Genomic DNA, 13,702 nt, shown 5'->3' with positions numbered 1-13,702 from the left:
AATCTTAAGAGCTCAAAAAGATTCAAAACTATCTATAACAATAATCCTCTAAGCACGCATGCGCACTTAGGAGGATGTGGGGACCTGACATGTGCTGTGTCCGTCCGTGGCGGCGGCTTGAGGTGCATGCGCCACAGCACAGCTGGCGAATCTCCCCTCCCGCCCTCACTCACAGCCAAAACCTTTTCATCGGCTCACTCACCGCCAAAACCTTCCCGCAGCCCCCTTCCCAGCCGCCGCATTTAAATTCATAGACAAGCGCTACACCGCACTACCGCTGGCCTCACTGTCTTCTGTCCACTGCGGCCCGCCCTTTCTGACTACTTCCTGTTTCCGCTAGGGTTGGCTGCAGTGGATAGAAGACGCCAAAGACAGCAGTAGCACAGCGCAGCGCTTTTCTGTGAATTTAAACGGGGCGGCTGGGAAGGAGGCTGCGGGAAATGCTGCTGCTGCACAGGAAAGGCCAGGAAATGCTGCTGCTGCACAGGGAAGGGTGGGAAATGCTGCTGCTGCACAGGGAAGGGTGGGAAATGCTGCTGCTGCACAGGGAAGGGTGGGAGGGAAATGCTGCTGCACAGGGAAGTGGAGAGGGAAAGGGGGCCTGGGAGCAATCTTGGTTTGCTTTGGGGGAGGGGAGACAGAAGGGGGCCATGGAGAGACAGAAAGACAAGCAGGCAGGCAGCGCAATAGAACGAAAGACACAGAAAGACAGCGGACAGGGAGAGACACAGAAAGAAAGAAGGACAGACAGCAGGAGGGAGAAAGAAATAAAGGAAGAGAAAGACAGGGGCAGGGAGAAACACAGAAAGAAAGAAAGACAGATAGACATATATTCTAGCACCCGTTAATGTAACGGGCTTAAACACTAATTAATTCCATAAATGAATAAATATTACATAGGCAGCAGAATGCTTTTTTGTTGGGGGGTGGGGGGGGGAAAGCTCTACCACAGACCCTGCCCAAACTCTGCCACTGACCTCACTCCCATAATAATAGTACTAATTGTAATGTCATTTTTTTCCATTCATTTTTCATATATACACACACAATATAATCTTATTAACAATACATAATGGTTAACCACAAAATTAAACTACACAAAGTACACTGTATGCTTCTCAATAATAATAATAACTTTGTTTTTGTATACCGCAATACCACAAACAGTTCTAAGCATTTTACAAAGGAAGAGACTGTGTACAGACAGCAATATTATAAAACTTTCAAGATTACAACATACTAGGATTCAAACAAATTCATCAGGAAAAACTCGGAAAAATATCATTATGGATATATAATCAAACAAATTTAATTAAAAAGATAATTTTTAATTGACTTTCTAAAGGTTTGGTAAGAAAATGCATTTGAGATATACTAAGGGCTCCTTTTACTAAGCTGCGCTAGCAGTTTTAGCGCACGCTTAGCGCGCACTAGACGCTAATGCCTCCATTGAACTGGCATTAGTTTTTCCATGTAGTGCGGGGGTAAGTGCGTGCTAATCTGCAGCGCATGCTAAAAACGCTACCGCAGCTTAGTAAAAAGAGCCCTAAATTAAACATTTGTTCCATTTACCAGCTTGGAATGATAATGTTCTATCTAGAAATCTCTTGTAGATACAACCCTTCAAAGAAGAAGAAAACAAGTAAGCACTTCGCGTACGAGAAGTACCAGCAAAATCTAAATGATATGAAAGATAAATTGGAGATGATCCTGTTATAGTTTTGAATCAAAAACAAGCAAATTTAAAGATGACTCGACCTCCCAAGATGGCAGATTAACTGTTTGGCTGAGCGTTCCATTTCAGAGTGCTCGTCTAAACTTGTTCCTCTTTTCTCAATTACCTGCAAATATGCCGAAGCGGAGAGGGCGCAGTGCCGCTGGAGCCTCACGGTGTTCAGGCCCAGCCAGTCTCAGCAACATAGACGAGCTCCTGCGCCAAATGCAGGACATCACGGAAGCGTTGGCATGCCCGCTGGAGACGCGCCAGGGCAAGACGGAGGCATTCTCCTTGGGCTTAGAAACCACCTTGAGCCCCAATGCTGGAGTGCCTCCCCCTCCTCCACGGATTACCAGCTTCCCTGTGGTATGCAGTCTATGCCTGCTAGGTCTGTCCCTAGAGCAGTACACAGTTCAAGAGCAGACACTACACAAGCAGCCCCATTTAAACCCCAAACTGACATGTTGGATGACTTTCCTTCTTTGACCTATAGAGGGAGCGGGAGAGCAAAGGTGCAGATTTCCCATCCCCCACACAGCCCTAGGTTAGCTCCTAGGAAATCCTTTTCACCTGAGGGTTTGGGGCATGACTGCAGACTGTTAACCCAGAGAGCTGAGCTGTTAGGGAGGCAGAAGCAGAGACAGCAACAGAAGGAGAAGGAGCAGCTAGAGGACGGGCAGCGGCGCTCAGAGTTGAGAGCTCTGAATGGCAGCGAGCATATGGAAAGCATGGACCTGACTGAGGCTGGAGTGGAACTGCCTCTCTGCATGCCTGAAGATCCTCAGGATATGGAGCTGGAGCCAGAGCCATATGCTGAGCTACAGAATGGGGTCCTGCCCATGGAGGTTTGCTGTTTCAGAGGCAAGTAGTTGAAACTGCCTAAGTGAGTAACTGAAGCCTTGCTTATCTAAGCTACTTCATAGTTTTCTTTTTGGTAACCCTGACAGAGGTGGGGTGCTTGGAGGCACCGGTGAGAACTGTAAAAGACTTATTTTGAATTTTGAGTTTTTCTGTTTCCCCTGGGTGGGGGAAGGACTGTTCCAGTCCCAGGCAGTGGGGTTCGCTCCGCATTTTCTGTGGTGGAATTGAAGGCCTATTTTTGGCAGAGTTATAACCATGCAGAGAACACTGCCTGGCCAGCACGTCAGCTGCTGGGAGGGCCAGTGACGTAGCACTGGCGCAGGCTGAAGATATCAGCACAAGAGACTGTTTTGGTTTTCCTTTGAAAAACTTTCCAAGTGTTGAACTATTAATTGACTGAGGAACCAGCAACAGCTTTGAGGAATGCTTGCATTGTGTGTTTAAGACTGTATCTAACTAACATCTACTCAGAACCTGTTTAGCTGTATATTTTGATTGTTTTTGGGACTATTCTTAATAACTGAACATCCTGACAAGTTTGTGGGTTTTTTGGGTTTTTTTTTTTATGAAACTGATGAATGTGGAAACAAGCAAGCTGGGCTTGATTATTTTTGATTTGAAGAATAAACACAATTATTTCCTGAAGATTACTTACCTGGTGTGGTGGTGTTCCCTTCTATTAATCTTTTCTTTTCTTCCTTGTGCTGCCTGCAGCGGCTCTCAAGAGTTTTCCTTGTCACTGGTGTCCTAGGACCCATTGCCCTGAGGCTGCCGGCGACACCCCGCGGGTGGAGGAGCCATCGGAAGTTGATGAGTGACTCTCCCCAGAGGCTAATGGGAGCTTAGAGAGGAGATTGGAGTTGGAATCCCTGTATCCACAGGGCATTCCTTCAGAATCTGGGGACTTGCCAGCACCACGGCTTGTCTATGAGCAGGAGAACAGCAGCCAAAAGGGAACTCCAGTTGATGAGAACATTGATTTTTCTTCTAAATAAAACCTCTTTTACATTAAAGAAACCCCAAGAGGTAACTCTTGAAGCTATTTGGGACCTTGTGGCGGATTTAGCCAAAACAATTAATCCTCAGCTATCTGAGCATAAAATTAATACTCAAGAAAATGAAATTAAGAATATTAAAGTTGATCTTCAAGACATGAAAAAATTCAACATTAAATTCTTCCCAAGAAATGAAAGTTTCCAAACAAATTACAGAAATACTAGTGAGAGATAATATCAACTTAAGTAGAAAATTGGAATCTTTAGAAAACTTTTCCCGCAACAATAACCTTAGACTAATTAATTTTCCCAGAGTTGCTTCGACAACTCCGAGAGATATGCTGAAACGATATATGATGGAGGTGTTGGAAATTACTTAAGATCTGTTACCGCCATTTACCCAAGTATATTATTTACCTATTAAAAGGGAAGAAAAACTAAAGGAAGATGATCAACAATGGCTTAATATTTCTATAATGCTGGAACTTTCAGACAGGGAAGTCGCAAAGCTGGCAACCCTTCTTCTGACAGTTGCCTTAGCAACGGATAAGAATTGGCTATTAAAACTTTTCTTTAAAAATAGACAGAAAGAATTTCTAGGGTGATCCAAGATGGCCACGGCACAGACGCTCTGAGAGTGACACATCTGACCGCTCCTTTCAATTATTCTTTTTCTTGCTCGATTGGCTCTGCGGCCCAATTTACCTTTAGGATGCCGAAGAGAAGGGGCAGGAGTGCGACTGGCATCTCGCGGCGCTCTGACTTCCCCCTCCTTTGAAAGAATCGACGAATTGTTCCGGCGGATGCAGGGGGCAGTTTTACCCTCGTCGGGAACAAGCCCACAGAAAGCACCTGAAGAAGGCGAGATCGGGGTTGTCTCTCCTGGGTTAGAGACCACCTTAAGCCCCAACTTGAGAGCTCCTCCTCCATGTCCCCGGTCTACCAGTTCTCCAGGGGTAGAGGAAACCCCGGAGATAGGGGAGGTACTTTCCCCTGAGGCTGCAAGAACCACATCGGAGACTGAGGAAGCAGTGCTTTCTGATCAGGGAATAACTGCAGAAGAAGCCAGAGAAGGACAAGCAACCGGAGGTGGATTCCAGCTGGAACTTAACCAGGGAAGCTTTTCTTCTCCTGACGGTGAGCACTTTTACACTCAAAGTTTTCTAATTTGGGAGAAACTAGCACAAGTGACTCTAGACTCATTATGGGATCTGATCGCAAATTTCCCAATTTCCAATATATTGAAGGAAAATTGATCCAACATTCTAGAGAGCTGAAAGATTTAGCTGTTGATTTGACTGTTTCAAAGGCTTCAATTCAAAAGCTTGACCAAGATATTCTTGACTAAACAAGTACAAGAGTCCCTAATTAAAGATAATATTAATCTTAGGAAGAAATTGGAAACACTTGAAATTAACTCGGAGTAATAATTTGAGATTAATCAACTTCCCCAGATTAACTACTGTTACTCCTAGGGAAATGCTCAGGAGATACCTGATAGAAATCTGCCAAATAAAGAAGGGGCTCAATTGCAGTCAAAAATTCTGAACCAGGCACCACTGAATGTTTCTGGAATTTTAGAAACATCAGATAGACAGTTGTACCTTCTACAATGATTCTGACTGTAGCTCTCGCAATAGATAATATGGTTATTGAGACTTTTCTTTAAAAATAGACAGAAAGAGTTTCTTGGTTGTAAAATACAAATGTTTCCTGATCTTTCTAGAGAATTTCTATTATTGAAACCTGGAGTCACTTTACTGGGACGACGTTTTACTTGCAACACCCTTGCAAGTAAAGCGATAAATCCCCTGGACCGGATGGAATTCACCTGAGAGTGCTAAAGGAGCTTAAGGTAGAAATCAGAGAACTGTTACAATCCCTAGCTAACTTGTCAATTAGAACCGGACAAATACCAGATGACTGGAGGATAGCAAATGTCATCCCAATCTTCAAAAAGGGATCAAGGGGAGAACCAGGAAACTACAGACCTGTGAGTCTTACGTCAGTTCCTGGGAAGATGGTTGAAGCACTAATCAAAGATAGCATAGTGCAGCACCTGGATAATCATGACCTGATGAGAGCTGGTCAACACGGTTTCAGGAAGGGGAAGTCATGTTTGACAAATTTGCTTCAATTTTTTGAGAAGATGAACCAACATATTGATAGTGGAGAACCGGTGGATATCGTATACTTGGACAGAAAGCATTCGACAAGATACCACACGCAAGGTTCATGAGGAAACTACAAAGACATGGAATAAATGGGGATATACTAAGATGGATAGGCAAATGGCTGGAGAACAGATTGCAGAGGGTGAGCATAAATGGGAAGTTCTCGGACTGGGAGAAGGTGACGAGCGGCGTGCCCCAGGGATCGGTTCTTGGGCGCATCTTGTTCAATATCTACATAAATGACCTAGAAGAGGAAACAGCAAGTAACATAATCAAGTTTGCAGATGACACAAAACTATGTCGGGCAGTGGAGTCGCAAATAGACAGAGTCGCACTTCAAAGAGATTTGAACCAACTGAAGAAATGGGCGGAAAAGTGGCAGATGAAATTTAATATAGAAAAATGCAAAGTGATGCACCTGGGCAGGCAAAACAAAGAACAAGAATATAAAATGTTAGGTGTAACATTGGGCAAGAGCGAACAAGAAAGAGACCTGGGGGTACTGATAGACAGGACCCTGAAGCCGTCGGCTCAATGCGCAGCGGCGGCAAAGAAAGCAAACAGGATGTTGGGTGTGATAAAGAAGGGTATCACGAGTAGATCGGCGGATGTCATAATGCCGCTTTATAGAGCAATGGTCAGACCACACTTGGAATACTGTGTCCAACATTGGTCTCCCTACCTAAAGAAGGATATAACCCTACTAGAGAGGGTGCAGAGACGAGCCACAAAACTAATAGAAGGTATGAAGAATTTGAGTTACGAAGAACGCCTCGAAAAACTGGGATTGTTTACCCTCCAGAAGAGAAGGCTGCGAGGGGATATGATAGAGACTTTTAAAATACTAAAAGGTTTCGACAAAATGGAGCAAGAATCTTCGTTATTCACATTGTCAACAGTGACTCAAACAAGAGGTCCTGGACTAAAACTTAGGGGAGGCAGACTCAGGACTAATATCCGGAAGTTCTGCTTCACACAGCGAGTGGTGGACGCCTGGAATGCTCTCCCGGAGGAGGTTGTGACAGAGACCACCATTCTGGGATTCAAGGGCAAGTTGGATGCATATCTTCATGCAAATCACTTGAGGGACACGGGTGAACAAGGTGTCCATTAGAGAACACCTAGCTTGGCCTCCGCGTGTGCGGGTCGCCGGACTAGATGGACCTAGGGTCTGATCCGGTGAAGGCATTTCTTATGTTCTTAAGTGTATTATCTGCTACTGTTCAGTTAAATATGTTTTTTTTTTTTTAACCTCAACAGTTAACTGCTTTTCTGGCTATGTCTCGACTGGATAAAGAGAAACCAACAGCTCTATAATTTATATTTCTGCCCATATCTCAGTTCTGTTTGTAATTAATCTTCTTACTTTATTCTTCTTTAGCTCGCTTAAATGTTATCTTGGATATATATTTTGAGGACTTGAGTTGGGTTAGTAGGAAGAATTTTCTTGTGTATTTTGTTTAAATTGGCTTGATTATGATTTATATTGGATATAGGTCATATTCTACTAACTTACTTTCTGTACAAGTGATTACTTGGTATGTAACTTGAAAATCTATAAATAAATAAATAAAAAGAATTTCTAGGGTATAAAATACAAATGTATCCGGATCTGTCATGAGATACACAAAAACGTTGTCGTGAATTTTTGTTGTTAAAACCAGGTGTTATTGCTCTTAGGGTGACTTACTTTCTTCGTCACCCATGTAAATGTGTGATAGTGTATCAAATGCAAAAATATGTTTTCTTTGATCCTAGCCAACTGACAACCTTTTTGTCAGCTGCTCGACTGAAAATAGGAGAAGGAGGATGAAGTACTCTTAGATTTTTGATCTCCTATCTCAGCCAACATAATTCTTAGTTTTTTATTTCTATTTCTTGTTAAATTCTCGCTGATTCTACATCTTGGACCCATATTGAGGACTTGAGGTAAAGTTAAAATATTGGGTTAGTAGATTATAATTTATATTGTATTTTATTTCCTGTCTAACTTTACCTTTCTGTACAAGTGGATATTTGATTTGTTATTGAAAAATGATAAATAAATAAATAAATTTTAAAAAAAAGATGACCCTTGCTTCCACAGGTAGCCAGTGTAATTTTTTTATAGAGGGATTTACATGTCCCATATTTTCAAGTCAAAAATAAAACGGACAACCACATTCTGAACAATTCTCAGTTGCTTGATGGTTTCCTTGAAAGATCCCAAATATATTATTTTACAATAATCTAAGATACTTAAGATCAGAGATTGAACTAATAATCTGAAGGAAGAAAATTCAAGGTAATGTGTGATAGTATGGAGTTTCTACAATGTGAAAAAACATATTTTAACCAAGGAAGTTAGTATGATCTTCAAAAGTCAAATTATGATCTAAAATGATGCCAAGAATTTTGATAGTAGGGTTTATTGGATAGCCTAACCCATTTAATCTCAAAGAAGTTTCCTTGATCTTATTATTAGGACTTGCCAAAAATAATTTTGTTTTTTCGGAATTCAATTTTAATTTAAATTGTGTAATCCATTGCTTTACCTTACTAAGGACAGATGCGATAAATTGTTCTGTCTCTTGGGTCAATGAGGTTACCGGAATAATGATTGTGATATCATCCGCATAAATGTACTATTTCAGTTTCGTATCAGAAAGCATATTTCCCAGAGATGCCATATAGACATTAAAAAGTGAATGGGAAAGTGGGGATCCCTGAGGAACTCCACAGAGATTACACCAAAACTGAGAAAAAATTCCTTCATTATAAACCTGGTAAGTATGGGTTAAAAAAAAGAAACAAACATAAACCAGTTTAATACCTGACCTGAAATACCAGTTGAATGTAGGCATCTAAGCAAAATGTCATGATCGACAAGGTCAAAAGCACAGTTTAGATCAAACTGCAATACTAAAACACTTTTTCCCAAGGAGAACAAATGAAAGAGATAGTCATTGAAGCTAGAACAACATTCATTCCTACCAGAAAACCTGTCCTTGGTCACACATGCAGAACACAGATAACCCCTATACAAACACAGGACCACAAACTGCAAATACAAATATACACAAACGAAACCCTAAGATGCCAGACTCTACATGCAGTACAACTCCAGAGAAATAGAAAGAAATGAATTTCTTCCAGAACATTGTTGTGCACCACCTTCTCCCTCTCTCTCCCTTTCCATCCCTGTACACCGCCTCCTCCTCTTCTCTCTCCCTCTCCTGTGGTCCGACATCTCTGTTTTCCCCTTCCCCCCTCCTATGTTCTGGCATCTCTCTTTTCTCCCATGGTCAAGTCAAAAAGGAGGAGAAATAGCCCTATACATAAAAGAAAATATACACTCGACCAGAGTGGACACAGCAGCGACGACCAACAAATTGGAATCACTATGGGTTAAAATACCGGGAAGGAAAGGGCCCGAGATAAAGATGGGCCTGTACTATCGTCCACCTGGGCAAACCAAAGCAAACGATGAAGAAATGAAAGCCGAGATGAAGCGAGAATGCAAAAGCGGTAACACGATTGTTATGGGAGACTTCAACTATCCCGGGATAGACTGGAGTCTTCGAATCTCACAATGCGCTAGGGAGACCAGATTCCTGAAGGCTATACAGGACTGCTTCATGGAGCAGCTTGTCAGAGAACCGACGAGAGGGAAGGCCTCTCTGGACCTAATCCTTAATGGGCTAAAAGGACCTGAAAAGGAAGTGGAAGTAGTGGGGCCGTTGGGAAACAGCGATCACAATATGATCAAGTTCAAAGTTAAAGTAGGAATATCAAAGGCAAAGAGAACCACAGCGATGACTTTTAATTTCAAGAAAGGAAACTACGCAGCGATGAGAGTAATGGTAAGGAAGAAACTTAGGAACAGCTCAAAGAAATCGCAGACTGTAGAGCAAGCCTGGTCTTTATTCAAGGACACGGTGAGCGAGGTGCAAAATCTGTATATCTCCAGATTTAGAAAAGGATGCAAAAAGAGCCGAACAAAAGACCCGGCGTGGATAACTAAAGAAGTAAAGAAAGCGATAGGAGATAAGAAGAATTCATTCTGGAAATGGAAAAAGGACAAAACCGAGGAGAACTGGAAAGAGCACAGGAAGCATCAAAAAGAATGTCACCTCGTGGTTAGAAGAGCAAAAAGAGAATATGAAGACAGGCTAGCCAGGGAAGCGCGAAATTTCAAACCATTCTTCAGATATGTTAAAGGGAAGCAGCCGGCTAGGGAGGAGGTGGGACCACTGGATGACGGAGATAGGAAAGGAGTGGTGAAGGAGGAAAAAGAAGTGGCGGACAGACTAAACATGTTCTTTTCGTCAGTATTTACAAAAGAGAACACATCCAATGTGCCGGAACCTAAAAAAATATTCAAAGGAGATCAAGCAGAAAAATTAACATCCATGGAAGTAAGCCTTGAAGACATGCACAAGCAGATAGATAGATTAAAAACTGACAAATCTCCAGGCCCAAATGGAATCCACCCTAGGGTATTGAAAGAACTAAAGGAGAAAATAGCGGAACTACTACAACAGGTTTGTAATCTATCCCTGAGAACAGGCATGATCCCGGAGGATTGGAAGATAGCTAATGTTACACCCATCTTTAAAAAAGGATCGAGAGGTGACTCGGGGAACTACAGACTGGTAAGTTTGACTTCGGTTCTGGGGAAGATGGTGGAAGCGCTGAAAAGACAGCATCGATGAGCATCTAGAAAGGAATAAACTGATGAAAACAAGCCAACATGGCTTCTGCAAGGGAAGATCATGCCTAACGAACTTATCACACTTCTTCAAAGGAATAAACAAACAAATGGACAAAGGGGACCCCATAAACATCGTATACTTGGATTTCCAAAAAGCCTTTGACAAGGTACCCCATGAATGCCTACTACGGAAACTGAAGAGCCATGGGGTGGAAGGAGACGTACATAGATGGATCAAAAATTGTTTGGCGGGTAGGAAGCAGAGGGTGGGAGTGAAGGGCCACTACTCGGATTGGAGGATGGTCACGAGTGGTGTTTGCAGGGGTCGGTACTTGGGCCACTGCTGTTCAATGTATTTATAAATGATCTAGTAACAGGGACGAAGTGCGAAGTAATAAAATTTGCAGACGAGTTAGGACTAAAGAGGACTGCGAAGATTTACAAAGACACCTAGACAAGTTTGGAGAGTGGGCGGCAAGATGGCAGATGAAGTTTAATGTAGAGAAATGTAAAGTCTTGCATGTAGGAAATAGTAACCCGAAGTACAGCTATATGATGGGAGGGCTGGTAATGGGTGAAAGTACCCTAGAAAAGAACTTGGGGGTAATAGTGGACAAGACAATGAAGCCGTCAGCAAAGTGTGCAGTGGCTTCTAAGAAAGCGAATAGAATGCTAGGTATTATCAAGATAGGTATTACAGCCAGAACAAAAGGAGTTATCCTACCGTTGTATCAGGTGATGGTGCGTCCGCATCTGGAGTACTGCGTCCAGTATTGGTCTTCGTACCTTAAGAAGGATATGGCGATACTCAAGAGGGTTCAGAAAAGAGCAACACGACTGATAAAAGGTATGGAAAACCTTTCATATGCTGAAAGATTAGAGAAACTGGGGCTCTTTTCCCTGGAAAAGCGGAGACTTAGAGGGGACATGATAGAGATTACAAGATCATGAAAGGCTTAGAGAAAGTGGAGAAGGACAGATTCTTTGAACTTTCGAAAACTACAAGAACGAGAGGGCATTCGGAAAAATTAAGATGGACAGATTCAGAACCAATGCTAGGAAATTCTTCTTCACCCAAAGGGTGGTGGACACCTGGAATGCGCTCCCAGAGGGTGTGAAAGGACAGAGTACGGTATTGGGGTTCAAGAAGGGATTAGATAATTTCCTGAAGGAAAAGAAGATAGAAGGGTATAGATAGAGGATTACTATACAGGTCCTGGACCTGATGGGCTGCCATGTGAGCGGACTGCTGGGCATGATGGGCCTCTGGTCTGACCCAGCAGAGGCACTGCTTATGTTCTTATGGTCTAGCATCTCTCTCTCTCCTTCCCTCCCCTTTCCCGTGGTCCAACATCTTTCTTCTTCTTTTCCCCCTTCCTGTGGTCTGGTATCTCTTTCCTCTCCTTCCTGCAGTCTGGCATCTTTCTCCTCTCCCCCTGATGGTGGAGCAGTGCAACTACTATTAAGTACAAATATGATGGAAATGTCACGGCGTGATCATGTGACTGGGCCGAGCGGAACACCCGTCACATATCCACCCCCAGGCACCTTGGTTTTCTGCAACACACAACAAAACAGGGTTAACACACAGTTCTTAAAACATGTGACCAGGTCTTCCTGACCTCCTGGTCATCTCGAGCTCCTCTCTGGACTCCGTCCCTCCAGGTCTCTCCTGAGTCCTTCCTCCGACTCTGTATTGGCTGTCTCCACCATTCATTTTCTGAATGATCTACTTGTAAAAAACTGTATGTAGGGATGACAAGGGCATAAGATGATATATTCGATGTAGTCAGAACTACAATTTAAATGGTATCTTGTGCTATAAGATCTTTGATCAACTGGCTTTTTAAATTCTTTAGTTTGCCAACTGTGCAGACACTGCAGGACAGATCAAGTTTGAAAAATGAAAGGTTGATAGAGCCTTTGGTAGAACATTGTTTAGAATAATGCCATGCATTTAAGAATCTGAAATGTTGTGCAATAGACCAAGTAGTGAGTTCTCCCAGGGGAGGAGACAGAAAAAAAGAGATTACTGCAAAGAGAAACGTGGTGGGCATATAAACTACATTCAGTTGCTCCGCAGGGCTTAAATTTGTGTATTGATTGGAAACCATTTTTGTGATCAGCACTGAAAGATTGTCAAGATAGACACTTAGGGATTGAAAGATTCACAGTTGAGTTGACATGGCAGGGCTGAAATCCTCCATTAGCAGATCACAGTCACTCTTCAAACTTTCCCTTTCGTACTGCGACCTAGTGCCTCACATTCTCCTATAGGAGCTGTACCTTGTGTTGAAGAGTGAATGAATATTAACATTGAGTTATAGAGTTTGAATGTATTTAAACAAGAAAAGTGGTGTTAGTAGTGTAGTCCACTGTAGCTGAGACTAGGGCTCTATAGCACTCCCAGTGGTTACACCAGAATAGCACACCAGCGTGTGACCCGAAATGGAGTTACCCTGCAGGACTGAACTGTTCTTAGGCAGGAATCAAAAATCAAAGATCCCACAATCAAAGTTCATTGGTAAATGATTCAACTTTACTCATTCCTTCATGAAGGAAGTAGTTCATTATTACAGCTTGTAAACTGGTCAGAATTCCCAAACAGCAGTAAAGCAAAAGGAATAAGGAAAATAAACAGCACCAAAAATAAAGTCTAAAACTTTGTCAGGATTAATTTTAGTCCCAGCTACACCTGAGGTTCAGCTCTCCTCAGAGCTAGCACTGCCTGCTCTCAAGCAAGCCGTTTCACAAAAATTATGTACAGTTCAGGGCACTTGTGCTCCAACTATAGTGCTCAAAGTGAAAGCCTCTGGCAGCCTAAAATATCCCTGCCAGGTACAGGAGAGTGTCACAGGTTTTGCAAGGCAAAAAGCACAACAAATTGCTGCCAAAATCCCCTCCCTGGGTATTAGCAAAACCTCTCCCCAAAATGACACTCTTAGCTTTGTCAAAGTATCAACAAAAAACAAGCAAGCACACAGTTACTTTAAGAAAACAAAACCAACAACTCACTGCTTGCAGCTTGAGGCCCAGTCAACCTGCATGGCCTCAGGAAAATTGGTATCCCCTTCAGGAAAACTCTCTTGGCATTCCATGGGCAGTTCAGCTCAGCTGGTCCCGACTCCTCCACTTCCATCGGTGTAGGGTTAGTGCACCTGCTTGGCCCAGGGAGTACCTCAGGGAGACAAGGCCTAAACCTCCTCCCTAACCGGCCTGCCTGTCTGCTCTCCACTGCTGGTTTAAATACCTTAGGTGCACG

This window comes from Geotrypetes seraphini, chromosome 4 (genome assembly GCF_902459505.1).
Source record: "Geotrypetes seraphini chromosome 4, aGeoSer1.1, whole genome shotgun sequence".
Taxonomy (NCBI): domain Eukaryota; kingdom Metazoa; phylum Chordata; class Amphibia; order Gymnophiona; family Dermophiidae; genus Geotrypetes; species Geotrypetes seraphini.
Note: the sequence above shows the minus strand (reverse complement) of the source record.